The 26,551-nt window shown below is 47.4% G+C and overlaps 1 long non-coding RNA gene across 1 annotated transcript; it reads left to right on the forward strand.

Moving 5' to 3' along the window:
• On the forward strand, positions 1 to 25,218 carry Gm33243. The gene is made up of 3 exons (XR_377911.3): positions 1 to 451; positions 17,289 to 17,404; positions 23,961 to 25,218. It is a non-coding gene; the product is annotated as a predicted gene, 33243 (long non-coding RNA).
• The last annotated feature ends 1,333 nt before the right edge of the window (positions 25,219 to 26,551 follow it).

Here is a 26,551-nt window from a genome sequence, read left to right on the forward strand (position 1 = left end):
ACTGGGGACCAAGTATCCAAACACCTGAGCCTCTGGGGGCCACCGTTTCAAGCCACCACACAGTGACTAAGGTCTTTACAACCTTTGAGATCCACCCACGTAGCAACTGTCCTGCTTGCCTACCCTAGGATAAGGGTCACCATCCTGTGTGTGACACACACACACAAAGGAATCAAAGCAGCCATGTGACCTAATTCTGCTTCATCTTCTCTGCTGCTGCTCTCGTTCCTGTGACAACGGATGGTCATATCCTTGTCAACGAACATGCCTCTGCCTCCTTCACCAGAGAGGATGGGTTGGGATATGTGTCATTAGCCCACCATGGGCTACCAGTCTCTGTCAGCCCTACCACATCCCTCATCTCCAATTAAAGCTATCCCAGAGGCACCAAAACACACCAGCCTCACAGTAAGGAATGAAAATACAGACTTCTTGGATTCATTCGACAAAGGTGAGTCCAAATTTCAATTCTTCACCTCTCTATGTTCTGTCTATGTGCTTTCTGTGGCTACTGGGCTATCTGTAGTCTATTATACATACCCGTACCTGCACCTACCTGAATGCTGCCCGATGTCTGACTGTCCCTATGTCTGTCTGTCTGTCTCTACCAAAGGGCTTTGCTCTGTATTTACTGAGCAGCACAGAAAATGAGGCATGGGAAAGGGATATGACACTCTTTATGGAAAGCTCTCGCTGGGTTTTACAAGGAGAAGGGTAACTTTACAGACTCCAGGTGACCCAAAAGCACTCGGCACTGTAAGCATACATTAGCAAGCCCTGTCAGGTTGCTTGCAACATTTATGGTAGAGGTTTGTGATATGACATCACTTCCAGCCTTTTTGGCTGCCTTCGTCACTACATACAGTTACAAAGTACATTATCCTGGATGGATAGGCACATAGGTTGAGATTAAAGCTATGCATTAGCTTAGGCTGTGAAAAAAAAAATGTTCCCATGGGAGACCCAGGACAAGTAACATTGGTTACACTGTTCTCTTACAGGAGAAACTTTAAGCAGAGTGGCCACATGACAGGGAGGCTAAGTACATATTCCTAAATGTTTTCAAGGTGTGTTGACTTTGCTGTGAGGACTGCCAAAGGTTCAGTCACTGTGGGGGGTCAAAGATATTTTCATAGAATTGCATCACTATGTCCACAATCTTCGGACAAATATTACGGTTAGCTCTGCACGTGCATGCAGTACATTATGCTCCTGGGGCCCAGAATGCCTCGCTGCCTATGGATTCAGAAGGGGAGGGCTCGTGCCTCTCGGACACTGCTGACTGGTGAGCAAGGATAGGTACGCCAGAGTGTGTACCCATCGTCCCCTTACCACTGGGAGAGCATTTCAGAGAGCTTCCTCCATGGGAATGAGTGCCTCCTGTTCACAGAGGCACCTGGTGAGGACCAGAAGCTACTGTGTCCTCCTCCTTTTGCCCCTGGGGGAAGTAGGGCTCAGGGCCCAGTAACTATGACTCTTGGGATCTGCTTCTGTTGAGATAGGCATCTGATTAGTGTGGACTTTTTTTTCTCTGAGCATCATGTTGTGAGAACTGTCCCAAGCTTAACGTACTGTCCCCCAACTCCTGTCAGATCAGCTGTGACCCCCACAGGAGATGTGAACACATGTTCAGCACATCCTTATCAATTTTATAGGCTTCAGCCAACTAACAGCCATACAGCCTGTGCTACAGCCGTCAATATCAGTCGTCAGAGTTAGAGACTTCGATAGCTTAGCAGCCCTCCTGAGCCACACCACACAAAATGATCATTTTTTTTTTAGTAGGTGCTATGTCACCAGATATGCTGGCAAGTGTTGTTCCACCCGTGGCTGTGCACTGGCACCCGTGGCTCCAGTGAAAGGGTAACAGTAGGTGACCAATAAATAACTCTTGCTTGGCTAAGAGGAGGAGAAACTGGCAAATGCCTCAAAGCTTCCTACCAAGGACCTAAGACTATGTGTGGCCCAGATGGTCTGGAGCCAGTGAGCACCTGGACCTCACCTTCCTGTCTCTCGGGCCTGAGAAGAGCACCTATAACTCAGGCAATAAAGGGGCAGGACTGCCTGACAGCATGAGGCAGGGCCCAGCCTCGGGAGGTGAGAGTACCACGCATGGTGATAAATGATGCTATCAACAGAACAGGCCACAATCAATCAGCCAACAAATCAATCCATCATCTCTCTCCCATCTCTTCCTTTCCCTCTGACTCTCTTCTCTTTTTATCACAGACCCTTTCTCCTTCATCCCTCTCTTTTTTCTCCCTCTTCCCTCTATTCTCCCTTCCTTCTTCCCTTCCCCCTCATTTTTCCTACTTGTTAAGCAGAGTGAACACTTCTTCCCTTCTTCTTCTCCTCCCCCCATTATCTCCTTTTCTCCTCCACTTCTCCTCTTCCCTCTCCCTTCCCTTCCCCATCTCTCATGATTTGTTCTGTATTTCTCCCTCCCTCTCCTCCTGTCTAGCTCTTCCTATTTCCTTCTCCCCTTCTCTTCTCCCCTTCTCTTCTCTCCTTCCCTCCTTTGCTTCCCTACTCTTTGTCCCAACTGTGAAATGTTAAGTGTGACATTCCAGCATCTCTTGGCTCCATGAGTCAGCCATAGCTTGGGGCTGCAGAGAAAGAGGCTTCTTATAGAGTGATGACTTTTAGTCTGCCACAAAACATTTCTCTAAATGACAACAGAAATAAAGTTTGCCAACTGGCTTTCCTTGACTATTCCACAGGCATCCAAGCTGTGACCACAAAAGGGCCTACTGCCCACTCAAACCCAACCTGACTTTGTCACCTTGGTCTTACAGGGCATAATCTAGACCAGCCCAAGATATCCTTTCTTCCCCATACCTAAGATTTCTGCCAGCTCAGTGATTCCCTCCAAAAGTGCTTGCTTCGATTATCAAGCTATCCTCCTGTGAGGATTTTTGTATCCCATGAGGCCATGGTCAGAAGCTGGAGGCAGATGCGTCCACTCCTACCATGGCTAAGAAAACAGGCATTCTTCCTGCTCCATCTGCCTATGCTTGCCTACTTTCCTCTTCCTGTGTCAAATGTCAACATATTTACTTCCACTCCTGCCATCCTAGAATCTTGGTCATCAGGGTCCCTGCAAAAGGAGGTTCTGATCATAGTCCCTAAGAGACCAACAAGGAAGGACCGCTCTGGATCAGAGCATCAGAAGCATGCGTCAGAGACCTGTCTCACTGACAAACAACAGAACGTTTTTGAGCTCCTTTTTAACCCTCCGCCATCATCTCTGCAGATCAATCAAATTCCTGCCTAGAAGAGGCCCACACCAGCCAACCCAAGCAGGTCGCCAGCTATTCTCAGAGAACCTGGTAGCATCCTCCATTCACAACCTGCCCACAGTCCATCTCCTGACCACTTGTATTCTTGATCACACTGTATTGACCCAGGCTCTGGCTATATAGTCCAGCAAGGCCTCAAACTGATGATACCCCTGCCTCAGACTCCCGAGTGCTGGGGCCGTGGGCATGTGCCACCACTCAACTTGGCTCACTTACACTAGCCAGCTATGAGCAGCAGAGTGCTGTGTAACCAGCCCGAGAGGATAAAGTAAGTGCTGACCCTCGGCATTGACTGTAAAATGGAACTTTGGGCTGAGGACTAAGAGCATGCCTTTTCCTGACGCCTGCTAACCAGAACTTATTCCCTTCCTGTGGAAAATGACAGAAACTGCAGAAGCTACGTTCAACTGCTCCAATGCATACAAGGTCTCTGCTCAGGGCATGGTTGCTCAATCCCAGCATTAGTCACAAAGTACAAACTTCAACTAAATAGAGTCAGGAAGAGGCCTATTCTGTAAAGGGAGAGGGAGAGTAGGTATTTGCCCAAAAGTGGTGTAATGAGCTGGGGATGTGTAGCTCAGTGGTTGGGTACTTGCCTCATAGTCATAAAGCCCCAAGTTCAATTCCTAGCACTGCAATAGTCACCACTACCACAAAAGGGGGAGAAAAGACACTACATACTATGCAGGGGATAGTGTGATGGTTTGTATATGCTTGGCCCAGAGAGTGGCACTATTAGGAGGTGTGGTCTTGTTGGAGTAGGTGTGTCACTGTGAGTAAGGGCTTTAATACCCTTGTCCTAGCTGTCTGGATGCTAGTATTCTGCTAGCAGCCTTCAGATGAAGATGTAGAACTCTCAGCTCCTCCTACACCATGCCTACCTGGATGTTGCCATTTTCCTGCCTTGATGATAATGGACTGAACCTCTGAACCTGTAAGCCAGCCCCAATTAAATGTTGGCCCTATAAGAGTAGCCTTGGTCATGGTGTCTGTTCACAGAAGTAAAATCCTAACTAAGACAGATGGGTTAGGGAGATAGCTCAGTCCTAAGATGCTTGCCTTATAAGCAGGAAAGAGCAGAGTTCAATCACCAGGCCCCACATGAAAAAATGTGGGTGTTATTGTACATACTTGCTATCTCAGCACCAAGGAAATAGAACTAAGAGGATCCCTGGGGCTCACTGACTAGTGACTGCAGCCTGCTTGGCAAGTTCTAAGTCAGTGAGAGACAGTCTCAAAAGAATAAGACTGATGGCTCCTGAGGAAAAACACTATCTATCTACTATCTATCTACCTACCTATCTATCCATCAATCATCCATCTCTCTCTCTCTCTCTCTCTCTCTCTCTCTCTCTCTCTCTCTCTCTCTCACACACACACACACACACACACACACACACACACACACACACACACATACACACACAAATAAATTAAATAAATAAGTGGGTCATACTATCCCACCGGTTTCACGTTGAGGATACCACTACTAATTTCCTATTCAGCTATCCTGGGGACATCAGGGAATGGCTTGACTTGGGGCCTTTGCTGGGGACATCAGGGAATGGCTTGATTTGGGACCTTTGCTCATGCTCTTCCCCTACAGTCCCTTTGCCTCCCTGGTCCTCTGTTATCCTCATTCGATTTATTTCCCTCTTGCTTACTCAGAGAATCCTGACCTACTCCCTGGGCTAGCCTGGTTGCCATCCAGATGCCTGCACACCATGCCTGGCCCTGCCCTTGGTCACTGACCGACTATAGAAGTCTTCCTGTGAGCACCCTAACAGGGGGTCCCACTAGTTTGATTCTCTGCTTGTCTTTCTCTGCCATCACCTACCTTTGTCTTGTCCCAGCCTCTTTGGTTCCTTCCTAGAATTCCACTGAGCCCATCAGCCATGGTGAAGGGTTACTAAGGACTTGAGTGGGGATCAACACCCTGGAATGTCTCTAACCTGTATTAGGTCTGAGCAGGGAAGATAGAGAAGCTCTCAAAAAAGACAGCTGAGTGCCTTAGATCAGCCTGCACGGGACTGAGGGACCCAACTCCAGGCAGCTCTGCCGACTGAATGAACTAAAGCCCTCAGGCCTCCGCTCTAGAGAACACAGGGTCCCAGGGGAAAAGAAGTCAAAGATCTGAGGAGAGATGGTCTTTCCTGTAAGTGCTAACTCATCCAGTTCCGGAAAAGTCCAGAAGGAACCCCAGCTGTGCTTGGGGCCACAGATAGTGAGTTGGTTCCCCTCCAGGTTTCTCAGACCTAGCAATCAAAGTAGAAACTGAAAGTGTTGATGTCTTTAAAAAATTCAGAGAACATTCTAGAAAGAGGCTTAAACATCTTCTGGGGTGAAAGGGAAGAGAGATGGTTAGCATCCGGGGGAAACCTGGAGTCCTGTGTGATATTTAGCGGCATTAGGAGATGTGTGGACAATCAGGGAATATTCCCAGGACACAACAGGTCTTCGGTGATCTTCAGGGAGGACTTTGCCCATTTACAAATCCAGGGTCCACAGGAGAGGAAGGATACAGACAGAGAGAGGCATCAAAGCCCCCAGCCTCACGTGGGCATTTCAGCAAAGGAGTACTCAGGCTGTCACAGCATACACTCTTGAACTGTGTGCCAAATACACCAGTCGAGCACGGATTCTGGAGGAGATTAGTCCCAGAAGGCACACTTCAGAGCTCAAGGTGGGTTATGAAGCCAATTTGTAGCCTCAGCCTTCTTTCAGAACAACGTACCTTGCACAGAGTTGGAGCTTCATGGTCTGCTTCATCCAGGGTCAGTCAGTGAGGCACAGTAGGCCTTGAGTAAATACTGACTTATCTACATGTATGGCATAACTGTCCCCTGTGACCATCATCCCAAACTTTCTAAGGTGGGTTTTTGTTGTTGCTGTTGTGTTTCCTTGCTTGTTAAGACAGGGTCTCCTGCAGCCCAGTCTGACCTCCACCTCACCAAATAGTTAAGGACAACCCTGAATGTCTCATTTTTCTGCCTCTATTTCCTCAGTGCAGGGATTATAAGTGTTTGCCACTGTACCCTGTTTATGAGGTGATGGGGATTGCACCCCATGTTTTCACATATCAAACACCCTCCCAACTGAGTTACATACCCAGCCTTCCAAGACAATTTTGGATGCAAGCTGAACACCCTTGATTCCAAACCTCAAAAAATGATGCTCTATGATCAAAATGTCCTGACCATTGACAGGAACACGTGGGAAAAGTTCCACAACAGACCTCACAGCAGGCACCAGTGAAGGTCCTGGCACACAGAATGTTGTAGAAAATTACCTTCTGGTTCTGTGTGTAAAGTCCAGATGAAATACAAATGAATTTCACAAATAGACTTGGGTTCCCTCCATAGAATATCTCATGAAAGTACAAATATTCAAAAGGAAATCTCAAATAGCTCTGTTCCTAAAGACAGGTCTAACTTGTAGGGAAGGTCACATGTGCCCCAGGATAGTTATAAATGCAACCCAATTGTTTTACTTGGCTTTTCTGTTGCTGTGACCAACACTGACCAAAACTAATACTGAGAGGAAGGTGTTTATCTGGGTTACAGGTTACCATCAGTCACAAGAGAAGCCATGACAGAAACTCAAAGGCAGGAACTTGAAGGAGAGACCAACAAAGGATGTTGATTTCTCAATTGTTCAGTTATCTTTTACACATTTCCCCAGACCTTTCTAGAGATGGTGACACCTACAGTGGCCTGGGCCATCCTATACCAATTAGCAATTTTAAAAAATGCCTCTCAGATATACCCACTGGCCGATCTCCTCAACTGAGGTTCCCTCTTTCTAGATGACTCTAGGTTTGTGTCAGGTTGACAGCTCACACCAACATAAACTCATACACTTAGCTAACACATTAAGAGATTAGTTTTGGTACCCAATTACACAGCTCTTGAGCATGACACCTGCAATGTCATTTTGTAATATCTAAAGGTTGGAAGGGCCTTTCACGTGGGCATTTCAGCAAAGGAGTACTCAGGCTGTCACAGCAAACACTCTTGAGCTGTGTGCCAAATACACCAGCTGAGCACGGATTCTGGAGGAGACTAGTCCCAGAAGGCACACTTCAGAGCGAGCCTCAGTGGGGGTGGGGTACGTGGGAGCTTATGAAAGCCAATTTCCCAGGCCTGAGGCTCTTGATGACTTTTTCCAAATTCCATGTAGGTAGGTTTATGGTTGGTGCCCTTTATAGGACACTCAAAAAGGTTAGGAGTGTGCCTGTGGTAACTTTGTTAAATGACACCAGAGTGTACCTTCCAATGCTACAGGCCATGCCCTCAAGACCCTGGCATAAACTCCTTGTGGCTTCCAGCTGCTGAACACCAAACAAGCCCCACTGTGTGGCTGGCTGCCTACAGTGCAAGATCAGGCAGGAATCCTCCCCAGAGGGTGGCTTTCGTCTCCCTCTGGTCAAGCAGGCAAGATTTCATAAAAGGCTCTAACAGATCTGCCTTGTAGTGTAGCCCTTTGTACTGTGAGGCCATCCAATTTCAGAAACACATCCCCAGAGTGTTCCTGCTGCGTCTCCGGTCTTTGACACCATGCTTACAGGGAGATCTTACTCAAACGCTTCATGAAATTGTTCAACTGATATCTACGTAGTGCCTTCCCCGATAGAATGCAGGGCAAGAATGACCTGCTGGGAATAAGACAAATGCCTTCTGCACCTCACAAGACTTCTACTGGAGAAGTTAAAGGGGGGCTCCCTAAGTAAATCCCTTGCCTTGCAAGCATGAGAACCTGAATTTTCAATTCCCAGAATCCATGTAAGAAACAATGCAAGACGATCCCAGCTCTGGGGAGGCTGAGATGAGATCTCTGCGGCTCACTGAACAGCTAGTCCGACCTAATTAGTAAGCTCTGGGCCCACAAGAGCTCCTGTCTCAAAAGTGTCAGAGAGCATTCAGGAAGGTGACCCTGAGGTTGCCCCTGCTCCCCGTATACATGTGACACACGTGTACCCATACACAAGCACAGTTTAGTGTTTTGGGGAGAGAAGTATGGATGGCATTGAGCAGAGGGTGGGGTGCAAGATGCAACACCCCCAAACAGGGCCCCTAAGCATGAGGAAACCATAGAAACAGAGAAATCTCGGAAGCAGGTCACTAAAGCATGTGATAGTTTGCCCCTCTTGTGAGAGGCCTCTTCCCTATGCCCAGAGGGAAGGGACGTTCTTATCTCAAAGAAGCACCTGAACGGATAGACCCCTCTCGTCTCCTAAGTTCATTACCACTGGACCTGACCTACTTTACCCAATAACTTATTTGTGACTGTCCATAGTCATTGAATTTAGAACAAAAATACAAGCTTTGTCCATTTCTTTGGGTTCTAAGGGCTCCCAGGTCACAGGAGAGCTATGCTGCATCAGTCTGCATGTCTTTGTCTTGTCCATCTGTCTGTGCTCATCCATGAGCCAAAGAGGAAGGTAGAATCATCACCCGTCCTGCATGAGACAAAGACTGTAAAGAGGTGTACCACTCAATCTCTGACAAGATGTCACCCCAGCACCCCAATCACACCTAGCAAGTGGTGGAATGTTTCACAGTCCTGCCGGTGTGCCAGCATGCACCCTTCTCATCTGCTTGGATGGAATGAATTCTATTCACACCGAGATTCACAGGAGCCTCTTCCTCTTCAGGGCCCCATTCACACTGCCTTCCTTTCCTTTTGCTTCTCAGGGTTTTTGCTGAATAGGCCAAGTCATAGATCAGCTTCTTTCTGTCTGGATCTTGCTGGCTGCATCCCAGTTACCATTCCATCTCTGGGGCCGGGGGGGGGGGGGGGGGCTTTTAAATTAAGATGTGCCAAGTGGGCAAAATCCTGAATGAAGGATGAGGGAGGAATCCCACAGGACCCAAGGGTAAAAGGTTCCTGCAGGCTCTGTGCTTTCTTGGTGTAACTGCTCTGTTATGGCCTCTGGAGCCCCATTCTCTTTTCAGATTAACTTCCCCTACCACCACACTACTGCAAGTATCCTAATTTCATCTTTGCTCAACTGAGTGAATCCTCCTTTGTCAACCATTAAAAGCTCTTGGCCTGACCCAGAGGCATGCCTACCATCACACAAAGCAGGAAGGTCGGCAGAACTCCCCCAGACGCCTGCCTGCCACTCTGATGAGCAAGTGTGTGTGGAAAGATGGGAGAGAAAGAGAAGCAGAATGGTTTGTGCACTATGCAGAGAGGTGGGGACTGGAAACTTGAAGTCCATGCTGCCTCTGAGGGCCATGTCTGGGTCCTTGGCCCTGTAGCAGTAGGAGCCTGTGTTGATGTCCACGGCCCATGTTACCACCAATGGTCATTCGAATGTACTTGGTCTGGGCTGCCAACTGGGACCTTGTTGATGTCCAGGGCTATGCAGAGCTGGCCCTGCCCTTCACTGATTCTACAACTTAGGAGAGAGGGGCTTACCCTCACTGGGTTAGTGCTGGAAAGCTGGCCCTGGGTACATAGCTTCAGGAGAGCTGTCCCCAGATGGTGTGAGTACAAGAGTTCCAATCTTGATCCTTGTCAGCTGCTGCAGGCAGGAGAGCTGGCCCCATCCCTCACTTGGGCTAAGTGGAAGAGCTGGCCCTGTTGGCACAGGCACAAGTAAGCTGGTGGGCTGACCAACTCAGCTACCACCCAAGCTGAGATCCAGGACTTTAAGTTGGTCCATCCCAACTTCTACCCCTACCCCATCTATGAGCCTGCAGGATCTCCATGACACAGGGTACCAAGAGAATATCTGAAAGGAGTCCTGGTGAGTATCCAGTATTGATGGTATAGCAGAAGTCAGGGCCTTCAACCAAACCAATGACTCATTGCAATGACCATATGCAAGCAGAACAGTTTGGGCAAAGGGAGGATGGTATGACACACCACAGCTCCCCCAGTGAGAGGTGTCTTTTGTTTTGTTTTGTTTTGTTTTGTTTTGAGTTTGTTTTCTTTGAGGGTTGGGGGAGTGAGGTTGCAAGGGTAGAGGGTATATACAGAGGGACAGGGAGATGAGTTTTCTGGCCAGCCATGGCTTGAACTCTTACAGTTGTTGCTGAGATGACAGGTCATATGTTGTTCTGAATCCACGGTCTGGATTTTCATCCCCATTCTGCTCAGCTGACTTCCCACTTGCCTTTAGCTGATGGCTCCCCTGGTGACATCCTGGCTGACTTCCAAGTCTTCCTGCCAGTGTCATTAACCAAACAAACTCAAGTACGTAAGAACTAAGGCTTGCTGCTATCTCCATCGCCTCAATTTTAGTAAATGACTTAAGTATAAGGGACTACAGAAAAACACTTTGCTAGTAGGTAGTTTAATGAATTTGCACAGTCCTACAACCGTCACTGCTCACACAGTTGCTCTGACATCTAATGTGGTGTGAGTGGGAACAGATCTCTGCTCATTGCTCAGAGACCCAGATTCACCCACTGGGAATTTCCCATGAGAGTCACACGTGCTGCATGTGGTTAGTTGGGCTCTCCATCACTCATCACAATCCATCCAGATGTTGTGTGTGTGTGTGTGTGTGTTTCCACCACAGTTAGGTTCTCTAATCTAACTTGCTGTCGTTCTAAATAACACTAGTCTGGGACTCAGCTTGAAGTTGAGTTCTACCAGGCAGACCAGAGCTGTGGGGCTTTGTTGCTTGAAGTCAGTCACCTCTTTTAGGAAGCCCTGCTCCCTGACTCCTCAGACAGGCTTCCCCAGTGGTAGGGACAGTGGCTTCTTTACCTGACTGGTCATAGGTCTGTGCTAGCTCTGGGGCTCTGTGGATACTGGTATCCCTTGTTGCCACCATCAGTATACCACAGGTAGCTAAAGAAGAGTTTGTCCCAGTGCACTCTGGCTGGAGGGACTTCTCTGTGAGGGAAGTCTTGTCCCCTACTGGCTGACAGCACTCTCCCATGCTGAGTTCTCTGTGCTGGCCTAGGCCAGTCCCACAGTGTTTTCCCATGAGGCTGCAGGCACTTGTTTGTGCCTTCCAACTACAGTAGGTAATGAGGTTTATTCTGAAATTGCCCTGTTCTATGTCTAATAACCATATGCCTCCAGCCTTCCACACCCTGCTAACCCAGGGCATCTCTTGACAGAAGCAAGCACAAGTTCAAGTTCCCCTCCGGCTTCTGAGATGGTCTAACAACTCTCCCAGTGTGCTTCTTTCTAGCGCTATGGGCCTGGCAAGCAACCAGCTTTTGGGGGGGGGGGAGGGGCGGAGGACAGAGATCTGCTCCGTATGGAGATAGCTGGTCCCTAAGGCAGCACAGATGCTCTGTGGCCTGTGGATCCTTTATGTCCTGTTATCGTACACAGGCCTGGACTCCAGGTGCCAGCACCTGTCTCTACTTGCCTTTCTGCCTGTGGACTTCTGCTGACCACTGTATGTACACACACACACACACACACACACACACACAGAGAGAGAGAGAGAGAGAGAGAGAGAGAGAGAGAGAGAGAGAGAGCACAGGACCATGTGAGTCACAAGCCCAGCCCAAAATCTATGATGTAACTTCCTAGCCTGTGGGTGACATTCCAGTAGGCATGGTGTCTCCTAATTCTCAGGAACCCCACTGGGATGAAGTTTCAGTTGCTCCTTCCTCAGCATCACGCTGTTAGCACCCTTCCCTGTCTCCCTTCCCTCCAGTTCTCCTTGAGCGTCCCACTTCATACAGGAGCATCAGCAACAGCCTTTGTCTCTGAGCTTGCTTCCAAGGAAACCGCACTCAGATAACCCACAATGAACAGTCTTTCCATCCTCCAAGTTCAGCTTAAGAAATAAAAAGTTACTCTCTGCTCCCCAGGGAAGACAGGACCAAGTTAGCTATGGGGCACAAACCGGAAATATCAGCACACAGAAGGCTAAGGAAGGAGGATTGAGAGTTCAAGAGCAGTCTGGACAACAGAGTGAGTCTGAGGTCAGCCTGGGCTACAGAGGTAATCAGATGCCAGCCAAAATAAATAGCAAGGAATTGTCTTGATAAAAGGAGAACAGGGCCGGACGTGGTGGCGCGCGCCTTTAATCTCAGCACTCGGGAGGCAGAGACAGGCTGATTTCTGAGTTCGAGGCCAGCTTGGTCTACAAAGTGAGTTCCAGGACAGCCAGGGCTATACAGAGAAACCCTGTCTCGAAAAACCAAAAAAAAAAAAAAAAAAAAAAAAGGAGAACAGGGAGGGTAAGACAAGAAGGAGGGGCGAGAGGGAGACAGGGAAGCTCAGTGAGCAGGGTCACTGTGGTCATCCTTAATCTGCTCTGATGAATGTTGGGATATAGGAGGGAGGGATGGCATTGAGAACCCGGTCTGGAATCTCGGGAAGTTCCAGTGATTCCCCCAAGCCACACTCCAACCTCCCCTCTCTGCAAGTGGCTGTCAGCTAGTCTTCAAAAGGTGGGAAATCTCCCTGAGCTGCCTAACTTGCCTGGGCTGCACGGGCTGCTCTCAGTATGCAGCAAGGACCCCCATCTCTAATGCATCCTGTTCTCGCCCTAGCATTCCTCCCAGGAACTCCAAGCTTTCGAGCCCCTCCCCCATCCTGACTGCCCCAGAAACACAGAGCAGCTCTGGACACACCCACTGAGGCACATAAATCACGGCACTAAGGGTCTCCCCAGAGATATTAGTGACAAGCTCCCATTGTGTGACTTCTATGCCAGAAACTTCCATCAGAGTATTCCTCTTGATATCGAGCAGAAGCAACTGGGACTCCTAAATAAGGTTTTCAAGTTCGCATCTTGACTCTGCGAGGCACTCAAGAGACCAGAGAGCCTCACGGGTTTGGCATGTGTCCAGCGGGATCTGCAGGACTGGGATGAAAGGGGGGGGGGGGGCTGAACTCTCCTGGCCAGGATCCCACGCTGTGGTTCAAACTGCTGGCAAAATAGCATGTGTGCTTTCTCAACCATGCTGACCTTTGGAGACATCCCAAATGCTCTGTGACCACATACTGCCAGAACTCCTTGTCACTAGGACTCTTGCAGCTGGGTGTGGTGGCATATACTTTTGATCCCAGTATTAGGGAGACAAAAGCAGGTGGATCTCTGTTGAGTTCAAAGCTGCCTTGTCTCCACAGTGAGTTCTGCTCTAGCTGGGAATACACAGAGGGAAACAAAAAGACTCTTGCTGGTTTGAAAATGAGTCGCCCTCCCTGCTCCAAGTATCCTGTGTGGAGTTCTGTGAATGGACATGGGTAACCCAGGTCTGGCCACCTAGCCTTGGAAATGGGGACCAGGCCACAGTGATAGCTAATCTGCATTGTCAACCTGATGGAACTGAAATCACCTAGGAGACACCTCTGTGAGTGTGTCTGTGAGGATGTTTTGAGAGATCAGAGAAGACTTGTCCAAGACTGAACAAAAAGAAGAAGCAGCAGCAAACCGGCAGAAGACAGGATCCGCCATCAGCTGGCTATGCTCCTACTCTAATGCCCTGCCCTCCATGATAGATGGTACCCTCTGACTATGAACCAAAGTAAACCCTCCCTTAACCTGCTTTTGTCAGACATTGCCACAACAGAGAGAAAAGTAATATACCTGTGGTACACTCCATTACACAAACTGGCTCCCGAGGAGAAGGGTGAGCTCCTCCAAGCAGACTGGAGCAGGTGGGAAAGGCAGACCAGCCTCTGTGACACCTGCTGCTGCTTCTCTATAGTCACTTCTCAAAAATCTCCACCTGCAGGAGCAGCTGGTCCCTTGTCTCTGTCCTTTGTCACTTTCCAGAGACCTGGTCTCGCATTTTCCATCTCGGCTTTAGTGACTGTTCTATTGCTGTGAAGAGATGCTATGAACAAGATAATTTATAAAAGATAATACTTAACTGGGTGCTTGCTTACAGGGTCAGAAGATGAATCCATGGCCATCAGACGGGGGGGGGGGGGGTGGTGGTGGTATGGCGGCAGGCAGGCAGGCATGGCCCTGGAGCAGTAGCTGGGAGTTTACATATCTCTAAGTTGGAGGCAGAGGGAGAGGGAGACTGGGCCTGGGCTGGGCTTTTGAGACCTCAAAGCTTATCCCCAGAGACACACCTCCTCCAACAAGGCTAAATCTCTTAATCTTTCCCAAAATAGTTCCACCCCCTGGGGACCAAGCATTGCAAATATATGAGCCTATGGGGCTGTTCTCATTCAGGAATCTCTGGATCTACCTATAGCCTCACACAGCTTAGCACCTTCATGTCTCCACTCATGAGTCTGGGCTGTGGAGCCCAGAAGGGCCAGCACAGATCTTCCTGGAAGGCACCAGGGGAATAACAACCCCTGAAGCTATACCTACTGTATCAGAATATGTCCTCCCTAAACTCATATGTCAAAACTTAACACTATTGTGATGGTACTGGGAGACGGGGCCCGTAGACGTTGACCGGGTTCCTGAGGGTGGTGCTTCATGGTTGGTATTAACACCTCATAAAAGGAGCGCCATCTTTTGTCCCTCCTACCAGGAGAGATACAGAAGATGAGCCCTCCACAAGAAGCTGAGACAACAGCACTAAGAAGCAGAGAGGCCCTCATCAGATGTGGACCCTCTGAGCATCTAAACCTTAGATTGCCAGCCTGCAGACCATCTAGAAATAAAGTCTTTCATTCACCAACTATCCAGGCTTGGGTATCTTATTGCATAAGAAAGTGAGAAAATAGATTAAGGAGACTAAATAAATATTCAGCTTTGTTCTTGTCTCACACTAAATAGAAATTACACTGAACAATTTGTTCTTTCAAAAACTTTTTAAAAATGTTATGTGAGGTTTTCTGTATCTATGCCTGTGTACCACATGCATGTAGTGCCTTTGGCAACCAGTAGGAGGCATCAGGTCCTCTGGAACTGGAGTTAGACTGATCATGTGGGTGCTGGGATCCGAACCCAGTGCTCTTTAAATACTGAGCCAGATCTTCAGCACCAAAGACCCAGCATTTGTCTCTGGCTTCTGCATGCACACACACAGACACACACACACACAGACACATACACACGCACACACACCAGATCTTCAGCACGGAAGGTTACTTTTTGGCCATAAACAGATTTATAACAATCACAAAGAGAGCTCTTTGAAATGGAGAGGTATCTAGGATAACCAAGCAAAAAGGCAAGGGTAAGATAAGGCACACTGAGTGCTTCAGAGGGTTCTGAAACAGCACAACATTTAAGGAAGAGCTCACTTTCAGGGTTGTACAAACGACAACTGTCCTGGTTTGGTTTCTACGGCTGTGATAAAGACCGTGGCCAAAAGCAATTTGGGAAGCAAAGGGCTTATTTGGCTTACATATCCCGGGTTATAATCCACAGTCCACTGATGGAAGCTAAGGCAGGAACCCAAAGCAGAAACCTAGAGGCAGGAACTCAAGCAGAGACCATGGAAGGGTACTGCTTACTGGCTTGTTTATGGCTTGTCCTATTTGCTCTCTCTCATTCATCTTCTCTCTCTTATTTATCTTGTTGATTTTCTCAAAGAACCATCTCTTAGTTTTGTGTAGTTCTCCACGTTTCTAATTGGTTGATGTCAGCTCTGAGTTTGATTATTTCCTGCCGTGTACTCCTCTTGGGTGTGTTTGCTTCTTTCTGTTCTAGAGCTTTCAGATATGCTGTTAAGTTGCTAATGTAGGATCTCTTCAATCTCTCTCTCTCTCTCTCTCTCTCTCTCTCTCTCTCTCTCTCCCTCCCTCCCTCCCTCCCTCCCTCCCTCCCTCCCTCCCTCCCTCCCTCTCTCTCTCTCTCCCCATACCTCTGTGTATCCACCCTCTAGGCAAGGCCTCATTATGTAGCCTTGCCTGGCCTAGAACTAGATTTGCAGACCAGGCTGGCATTGAACTCACAGAGATCCACGTGCCTCTGCCTACTGAGGGCTGGAATGAAAAGTGTGCACCACGATGCTCAGCTTCTCCTCCTTTCTTATCGAGCTCTAGGCTCATCTGCCCAGGGGTGACACTACCAACAGTGATCTGGGCCTTCCCATATCAACCAGCAACTAAGAACATGTTCCACAAACTTGTCTATGGGCCCCATCTGACAGAGGAAAGTCTTCAACTGAAGTTACTTCTTCCGGATATGTCTCTGTTTATGTCTAGTTGACAAATAAACAAACAAAACCAGTCTATCACCTTTGCATCAGCTTAGACCTAACAGTGCACGCTTCCCACCCTAGCCCTAACATTCAAAGACAGAACTATCTGATAAGCTCCCTAGCTTAGCACAGTCTGTCCTCTTGCTACAAGTGTATGCAGACCCGAGTCTGGCTCCTCAGCACCACAGACAACAACCTGACTAAGCAGAGGCCATCTGGAATCCCAGCACCAGGGAGACAACCACAAGTAGATCCATGGAGTTCATTGGCCATCCGTCTTAACCCAATCCATAAGCTCCAGGCTATGTCTCTAAAAAACAAGGTAGATTGTGCTTAAGGAAGATACCTAACATTAACCACTGGCCTCCATGTGGTCATGATACACAGACCACACCCACAAAAGCATGTGATACACAGACCACATAAAAAGTACTGATGTAGGGCTGGACAGATGACTCGGCAGTTAAGAGCACTGGCTACACTTCCAGGGGTCCTGAGTTCAATTCCCAGCAACCACATGGTGGCTCACAACCATCTGTAATGGGATCCAATGCCTTATTCTGACATGCACCATTTACATACCCAGAACACTGATACATAAATAAATGTTCATTTTTTTAAAAGCACTGACATATTTGTAAACTCCTATGTCTTTTTTCCCATGTGTTTTGAATACAGGGAGGTTTAGAAACATTCACTCGGGACTGTTAGGAGTTCTTTCTGAACTGTGGCATTTGGTGGGAAGTAAGGAAATCCTGACTCTTCACGTGACTCTTTTTTTTTTTTTTCTGCATTGGTTGAAGTCTCAAAATAATAATCAGAGCCAGCCTTGGTCGTTTTAGACAAATCAGAAAAATAAATAGAATAATAAACCGTATTATGTGTCAAAAGGCCCTGCCCAAAAATACTAAAAAGAAACAGACCGACAAGTTTTTCTTCTTGGCAGATACGAATGGTGAAAGCTGAGCTGTGTGGACGATTCTTCTTCCTCTAATTCCAAAGTGCCCTGTGTGCATGGCAGCCGCCCACCTCATTCATCTGCGTGAGGGACAGCAGGTGGAGGTCAGCACTCCCTGGGGATCGGGTAGCAGGAATAAGATAGATTGTGTTTCCCTTTCCTTCACTGAGATGAGGGTGGGGGTCACCTTCAGGTCTCCTTCCCGGGTGGCAGCTCTGTGATATGGGAAAGAGGGCTCACAACAACCTGACTTCCAATGCCTGGCTGGCAATCAGAGTTGCCAAAGCTCCAGCTGCCCACAACCAAGCTTACACATTTGACTTCTTCTAGCTGTGACGCTTTGGAGCCAATCAAATGGACTCACCTGACTAAGCCAGCTTTTTAGTGAAATAAGCTCAAATCCCAAACTGAGGCAGAGTGCACGAGTGTGGATAGTCATACTATTTTCTTCCCTGGTGCCCTCTGCACTTCCCCCAAGAGATGCCAACAAACATCTATTCATCCCAGACAGGGTATGGATGACAGAAAGGATTGCCCTGAAGACCAGCTTGCTGAACTAGTGATCAATAAGCAGTAATAGAATGTACACACCCTGATGAGATTTTCTACTCTGAGCTATGTGCTAAGGAGTCTGATTACCTGGAGTTTTTCCAATATCTCAGTCTTCCTTGTATTACTCTATGGTTTACAGATTAAAGAAACTGAGACAGAAATATGGTACTACTCAAGGTCACATGATCTTAATGCTTATATGTTGGTATAGTCATGATTTGTGGGTGGGAAGCAGCATGCTCATGTGCATGTATGTGCAGCACACATGGAGTCTAGAGGATAAGGTGTCATTTCTCAAGCTCTGCCTACCCTTTTGTGAGATAGGGCCTCACTGGCCTGGGGCTCTTAGCAGTCCTATTGGCTGGCTGCTGAGTCCCAGGATCTACCTGTCTCTGCCTCCCCAGCACTAAGATTACAAATATGTACCACCACGGCCAGATTTTTCACCCCTACATAGGTTCTGGGTTCAAACTCAGATTCAATGCTTACAAGATGAAACATGTTACTGACTAAGCCATTTCCCCAGCCCTAGCCAGAGGCTTTTGAAGAGTGTCCTACCTTCCAGATATTGCACAGGCTTTCTTTGGCCACCCTGTGAAGCCTCATACCATTAAAGCCCACCTTAAAGACAAGGAGGCAGGGTCCAGAAGTTAGGTAAAGTTGCTTCAAACAGCTCCGGATACTGGGACGTTGCCCTGTAACCAGGTCCTGGAGCGCATCACTTGGGCCTTTTCTCTTTAATGACCTCCCAGGTAGAAGCTGCCATTTGAGCCCAGTGCTCACCATAGCAGGTAGCCCTTTAGCATTCCCTAGTGCTCTGCCCACAAACTCTCCAAGATGCTGACATTTTTAGACCTTTCAACTAGGATCCCCTCTTCTCTGCTCAGCATCTGTAGATCAGAACTATAGAGCTCCATTGTGTATGAAACCCTATGTCCACTGAGTAGCCATCCATCCCACTCCATAGTCCTTTATTCCTTTATTTATGTGCGTCCCTCTGAAGTGCTGTTACTTGGGGAGAAGCCCAGGCTATTCCTCAGAGTGTGAATCTCCTTGGTTCAGACCAACTGTAGCAATGCCTCCATTTTGCGGGACCTGGCTTTGTTGGGTTTTGAAATGGTCCCCTCCTTCCATGCTAGCCTAAAAGGACACAATGAGAAATGTTTCTTCATTTAGGTGTACCACTCAGGTCCCCTTTGGGACAGAACCATTTGTCCCTCCAACTGCCAGAAATCCCTCGCCTGAGTTTCCCTGTAATAGTTCACTTTCATTGTCAACCTGACCAGACTCAGAATTATCATGAGAGCGTGTGCTTCGGAGTGACTTTCCTGAAATGATTAGCTGAGGATGGAGGCTCTACTGCCATGCAGTGTGACCAGCTGCCTTGCGTTGGTGGTCAGCTTCCTCCCTGCCTCCTCCATGATGGACTGTACCCTCAAACTGTGAGCCAAAATAAACTTGCTTCCAATCAGGCATCCGATCAGAGCAATGAGAAAGGGGGACTAATGTACTCACACTCCCTCTGCAGTTTGCATCATCACTGATTGGTCTTCATGGAGGAACAGAAGTTTGGCCTCTCGTCTCAGCTTTGAAAATCCACCAGACGTCCAGACATCCTTAGAGGTTCCCACCCCAACTCCTCCCTCTGGTCATTCCACCTCCTTACTATCTGGAAGTTGCTACTCCTAAGAGTCTTCTCCAGTAGCCTCTGTACTTACAAATCTACAATTCTAGGACCCAGTGAAGGATGCCACAAGTGGAAAGACTCCCTGCTGAGCAGCTCATACTGCCTTCTGTACATGGGATAGAGCTGCCATCTTGGGTTGACAAAAGAAGTCAGTCAGAAAGGCCACATGGGAGGGCTTGGGATTTGACAAAGCACTCACCACACAAGCACAGGGACTTGAGTTCTAACCCATGTGAAAAATCTGGTTGTGGTAGAATATAGCTGTACCCCAGAACTGGGAAAGGAGAGACACGAGGATCCCTGGGCTCCCTGGTCAGTCAAACATAAAACAGGGGGCCCAGCATCTCAATAAAAGGCCCTTTCTGAGAAAATTTTTTAAAAAAGGGTACACAGCTCCTGCAACACCCACAGTTGACCTCTGGCCCTCCACATGCACACATGCACACATGGACACATGGACACATAACACACACACACACAGAGTCAGAAAGGGAATAATCTACAAGAAGGCAGAAGCACCCATTAGATCAGTGTGGGGTCCTGGAACTCAGGAGCACAAGTCTAAATGCTGTCTTCTCCCTCACCACCACCACAACCTCCCTCTTCATCTCATCTCCATTGCCCACGTGTGCCACAAGCTACGAATGGTGCCTGAGAAAGGCAGCCTCTCCAGAGAACGCCTTGATGCCTGGTAATTCATGAGCAGCCAGGCCTCTATTTTACCTCCTCCCTCTTTTCCTGTTACTTATAAAGAAAGTCACAGAGAAGCATGTCAGGCCAGGGAAGGCTAAATCATCCCCCAACAACACCTCCCTCATAAATATCATGAAATACTGCAGGAGGCTCAAGAGATATTTATGTCGTTTTGTCTCTTCTGTGATGAAGGAAGCGGCTCAGAGGCAGCTCCAGGCCAGAACACAGTGCTGTAACTTTGTCGCAAAACTCAAGAGTGCCTGGGGACCAAGACTTGCTATCAGTGACCTGAAGGTCAGACAATCTGTGCACGGGTGGCGCTGCTCAACCACATGACCCCTCCTGCAGGACTTTATTTCTTTGGCTATATAGAAGACTGAAGGACATGAGTAAGAGCTTTAGAATCACACAGTCTAGGGGTATGCTGTGGAGAGCTGCTTCACTCTCCCACACACATTTCACCTCTACACAGTTGGGAAAGTAACAGTGTCAATTAGCTTAGGCCAGGCCACAGTCACCTTTGAAATACCTAAATTTCAACGGTTAGCAACAACTCAAGTCTACAGCCAGCTCAAGTCAAGTACCCATCAGCTCTTGCTTCAGGAATGGACTGTGGTAGAGGGTAGAGCAGCCTGTTTTAGGGGGCACTTCTGATCTTGTGGTAGAGGAAACCGATTCCAGAAGAACCACATGATACTGTGAAATCTGCGGCTTGAAAGTGGCATATGTCACTGCCTCTCAAACTTCATAGCCAAAAACGCAACGCATGGTTAAGGGCGAAGCTACAGACTGGAGAGTCTAATCATTCACATGAAGGTGGAGTCAAAGTCTTGAGAGATAATACAATCTACCACACAAGCATGATCGCTATGAAGATTAGGGGTAAAAGGAACATGCTATGAAAAATTAGCTATCATAAATATTAATGTCATCCTGAGTTCTGAGTTAACTTATCAGAATAAGGAACCTTTCACAGATGGGCCTTTTATGCAGGAGTTGTTTAGATTAAGTCTTTGAACTTGCTAACTTTGGTTAGGTACCACGTGGTGTGCATTGCACTGGGAATCAGCCGTCAAGCAGATGAAGTTTATTCGACTGTAAAATGGAAATAAGAAGTGTCTTCCTCCCAGGGCTGTTGTTAAGATAAACAACATGACTGAAAAGTCTTTCACTTTCCCCCTCATAGCCGGGAATCCCCTTCCCCTTGAGCCTAGGATGACTTGAGCGGCCCACTTGTTCACTAGAGTGTGATAAAAATAATATGTTGGGATTTGAGCAGCCATATAATCAGCAGTCTTGAAGCTTCAGCCCTCATAGAAGCTCAGAGCTGCCGCCTGAGCAAGTCAGAGAAACATTAACTGCAGTCTTCCAGCTGTCTGTTGCCAGAGTGCCAGATGTCTAGGTAAAGCCATCGGATGAACTTGTCAGTGCCACACCAAGGCAGCTGTGGATACCTTGAGGAATCAGCCTGATGAGGTGACCTCAATGTCTGGTACATGAATCCATAATATAATTAATAATTTATTTGTATTTACATGCAATGGTGTTTTGCCTGTGTTTTTGTCCATGGGAAAGTGTCAGGTCCCTTGGAACTGGAGTTAGACAGGTGTGAGCTGCCATGTGGGTTATGAGAATATAACCTGGGTCCTCTGGTCTGTGCTCTTAACCACTTGAGTTATCATCTCTCCAGCCCACCCTGTAATATAACTAAACAGATGCTCTAACAACTATCTGTTAGATCGGTCTACTAGACAACAGTAGGTAACCAAACCCATATAAGCCTATAGTGTTGTATCTGACTCCTCATTGGTTTAGAGCAGCGGTTCTCAACCTGTGGGTCGTGACCCCTTTAAGAGATTCATGACCCTTTCACAGGAGTCACTTAAGACCATGGGAAAACACAGATATTTACATTATGATTCATAACAGTAGCAAAATACAGGTATGAAGTAACAATGAAATTAATTTTTATGGTTGGGAGGGTCACCAACACATGAGGAACTATATTAAAGGGCCACCGCAGTAGGAAGATTGAGAAGCACTGGTTTAGGGGATGCTGCTAATCTTGTGATCTTGGGTAAATCCCCAGTCTGTTGGGAGCACCTATGACTCAGAACTGAGAACAGGATAGTAAAGTCACAACTGCAGCCAAGTCTTCACAGTCTCTTTGCATGCCCCTGAATACAAGGCAGAGAAAAGGAAGCCCCTTTTCCCTGGGGTCTGTGTAATATGGCAGGGCTGGACAGGGCAGAGGTTCCTCCATCTTGTATTCTTTTTGAAGCCATTTCAGGTTTAACTAGAATTTGATCTCCTTGATAGAGAATCCAAAGGAAAATTACCCAGCTCCATTCTAAGGACCTGAGGCTAAATTGTCCCAGCTAGCTGCTTATCTTAGCTTCTGTTAAACTGCTTAGCTGTGTAAAACCTCACCCTGCAGCCGAAGAGCAAGATATCAGTGTATGGTTTTTGCCTTTAAAAACCTCTTGCTCTAAATGCTCAGGGCTACCCTTAGGTGCCAAATACCCGAGTGTAGCCCTAGCCAGCTGGAATAAAGACTTTCAACTGTCTACAAATTGCATTGAGTGGCCATCTCTGGTGGGCTCCCCATAACAGTAACCCTGTCAACTGGAGGAGGGTCACAATCCCTAACATCTCCTGGGCATACAAGACCCTATACATTTTAAAATGTAAAAATTTATCATCTCTAATTTTCTTAAGAATTCAGGTAAAAGTGACATATATATATTATCCTACATTGATCTAGCATTCAGCACCCACCATATGCCTTCAAGACACAGTGTACTGTTTAAGATTCTTGATTCTGAAGTCTAGTTTTGCCACTTTCAAGAGTAAGCCAGCAGCCAAGTGTAACTTGGTACCATTTCTTTCCTTATTCCTATTGCTATATCTATTGTCTTCATGATATGGAGTTGGACTTTGGTTTGTATCAGGCTCTCTTATAGCTTTGGCTGGCCCCTACCTTGCTATGCAACTGAGAATGGCAGCCTTGAACATCCTGCCTCTGTCTCCAAAGTGCTCTAGGAGTCTGAGTATGTGCCATCATGGCCACAGACTAGACTATGTTAGATGGAAACTGTAACAGGGTGATGGCACAGGTTCATTCAATCCTGTCCCTTTTTCCTCCTGAGGATTCAACAACACCGTATTTCCCAGTGTCCTGCACAGTTAGTTGATACCATATGATAGAAGATCATGGCCAGCGGCATGAGAGCAGCAGTTAGGGACAACTTTCCAGGCCTGTCACCTCCCACAGGCCCTTCACAATTTTCTCCTCATCTGGGAGGCAGTCCAGGGAAGGGGGTGAGACCCTAGAAGGTGAAAGAACTGAAAGAGAAAAGGAAGCTGGGTCATTGCATGTCGAAGCTGAGCCAGTCCCCAGTCCTTACTTACCAGGAAGAGAAGGGCTGGCCCAGGATGAGAAGTAAGATCTTATACTCTAGCTGCTGAAATCTGGCTCGTTCACACTAACATAAGTTCTTTCAACAAATGTAAGGGTAAGTGGTAAAGAGTTGGATGAGGGGTGGGGAGAGGAGTGAGGGGTGGGCAGAAGTCTGAGCCATTCCCGGTCCCCAAGAAAAGCATGCTGGAGAGCCATGGTGCCCTAGCCAGACAGTCTGTGTCAGGCCCCAGAGGACAGGCAAGAAAGAGCACAGAGAGGCCTGTCCTGGAGGCATGAATCAACGAATCTTTTATTCTTCCCTCTGCAGAGAACAGCAGGAAGATGCCCAGCTTGACATGTACTGCTGGCTCTGGTGACAAGAAGATGAAATTCTATCATGCATCTGACAGGAGATCTCAGAAGTGACTAATTTAATCCCTCAGGCCTCTTTAGAAGGAGCCTCCTCTTTGCTGGCTACTTGTCCCTCTGTTCAGCCAGGCACCCGCTCAGCAAGGCAGTCAGGCCCACTCTCAGCAGGGAGTATGTGGGTATGCAGGGAGTACTCAGTCCCCACTGAGCTGAGGAAGTGAAAGCCATTCAGCAGGGCTCTCAACCTGAATCTTTTGCATAACACTCCTCCAGTGCTGGACTTTCCAGTGCCCTGGAAATCCCTCTGTGCAGCTACCTACCACTGACTTCTTTGGCCTTGATCCTTTGCCTCTTAGGCTCATTCTCATAGAGATGAGCTTCCTGAAAGCTACTGTCATGGCGGGTGGCAAAAGAGCCTTTGCCGTCAGAGTACACTAGTCTAAGAGACTTCAATCGGACCCCCAATACATCTTACCAGCACTACGTCCTAAATATAACTTTTCCTTTCACATCAGAAGTGCCAGATCACCTCATAGCCCAGACTGCAAACAAATGAGATACATCCCATTATTTCCCAGCCCTGTATCTATGGCAGGCATCACTAATCAATCACCACTTCTATTTTTATATCTGGACTATGAGGCTAATGACAGTAAACTCAGGGAGTCCTTCAAAGGGGCCAGAATGACACCCCTGCTTTACCATAGCTCTGCTCCCTCCTCCTACAGGATCTCCCTAGATCTTCAAAATCAACCTTGTTATACTCCTTCCTCCTGGTATTAGTATGCCAAAGATATTTGCCACAGAAACAGATATAGGGACCCAAGCGCGAGATTTCACAGCACCCAGAGCTGAGAATTTGGTTGTGAGAGCAACATAGCACCTTAGCAGCCAAGAAGGAGGGGACTATTCTGAGCTCCTCGGCTACGGTGTTCATCTGTACACAGAGGAACAGAAAGACGTTAACGGCTGCCTAATACGTCATGCCATACTCTCCTTTCACACTTGAAGCACATTGCAAATGAGTGACACATGTCTCACTTCTCCTCAGTCCTGTACCTAAGGCAGGCATTATTAATCAATCACCATACTCTTCTCCACTGAGCCCAGACACAATATCAGAAGCCTTTGCCTGCCACACATCAATTACATGAGCCCAGATATATTCAGCAAACACTAACTCCTCAGAGTAGGTAAGCAACCAGAAAGGCAAGGAGTTACCAAGACGACAGGACAGCTTCCAAGTACCTCCTAGAACCCATAGCATGGACTTCAATAAAGTGTGGACATTCCGATCCGATCCGGCGAGCCAAGCCACCTGGCTTGAGATCTCTCTGCACGGTGTGATTTTCATACTCTGCGCATATTGTTTTGCTGACTTGTTTCTTCACTATCACAAGCAGCTTTTCTTGGGAGCATGAGGGAAACACACAGAGTGGGTAGGTCACTTCTGTACCATGTGTGACATCATTAGTCAATCCAGTAACTAACCAGTGTCAACAAAGCCACGTAATCGGGTCTCGTTCCACTTCTCCAACTGTGGACTAGGTGGTGACAACCACATGAGACATTAAGTCTTCCCAGGCAGGGATCCCTGTCTTCTGTGAACAGCCATGAATCAACTGAACAGGATGTGCCAGGATGTTTAAGACAGTCATATATTTAATTGTGAGTGAATGACCACCGGTATTTCTGCCAGTTGCTGTATTGTTTTTATGGGTTTTGGATAAGGCTTATTCCCCACACGGTTTCCCATTCACAGTGGAGCTTTGTTCAACATTAGCGACATCTCTAATATTTCTGTCGCCAGTCTCTCTGGCATGAATACAAGAACCTTTCTCACTCTTGGTTTCCACAAGGAACTCATGCACAACTAATTTGGTTGATAAAATGATACCATTTCAACCATCTTCATGCTTCAGTTAGATTGTTTGAACCTTTTCATAGGAAAGGATTAATCATGTGGCTCCCATTGCCAACCTTATAATTTTAATAACAAGGTCGATCAGATGAACCGCCAAAATGAATCTTTTACAGAAGATTATGCTACACCATCAGAGTATCTTCTGTCCCTGTTATTGAACTGGCTTATGACATTGGTAGCCAGAGAGAGAAATTTATTTAATTGTTTCCAGAACAGGAGGAAATACAGAGCCAACACAAAACTACTCATACACTATATAATCGAAAAATGATGGGTCAGTGGCAGAACCCATACACAATGAAGATTTCAGTAAGAGATTGTCTCAAAAAATGAGATGGAGAATCATAGCAGAGAAACCCCAGCATTGGCCTCTGGCTTCTACATGCACACATACATACACATGCACACACACACACATGCATGTACATGCATGCACATGCACACACACACAACCATGAACAGACATTCATACACACACACATGCACACACAGAGTACATACACTCATACACACATACCAAGAAAGAAAGAAAGAAAGAAAGAAAGAAAGAGAGAGAGAGAGAGAGAGAGAGAGAGAGATACAGAAAGAAAGAAAGAAAAGGAAAGGAAAGGAAAGGAAAGGAAAGG

Source organism: Mus musculus, chromosome 6 (assembly GCF_000001635.26).
Source record: "Mus musculus strain C57BL/6J chromosome 6, GRCm38.p6 C57BL/6J".
Classification (NCBI taxonomy): Eukaryota; Metazoa; Chordata; class Mammalia; order Rodentia; family Muridae; genus Mus; species Mus musculus.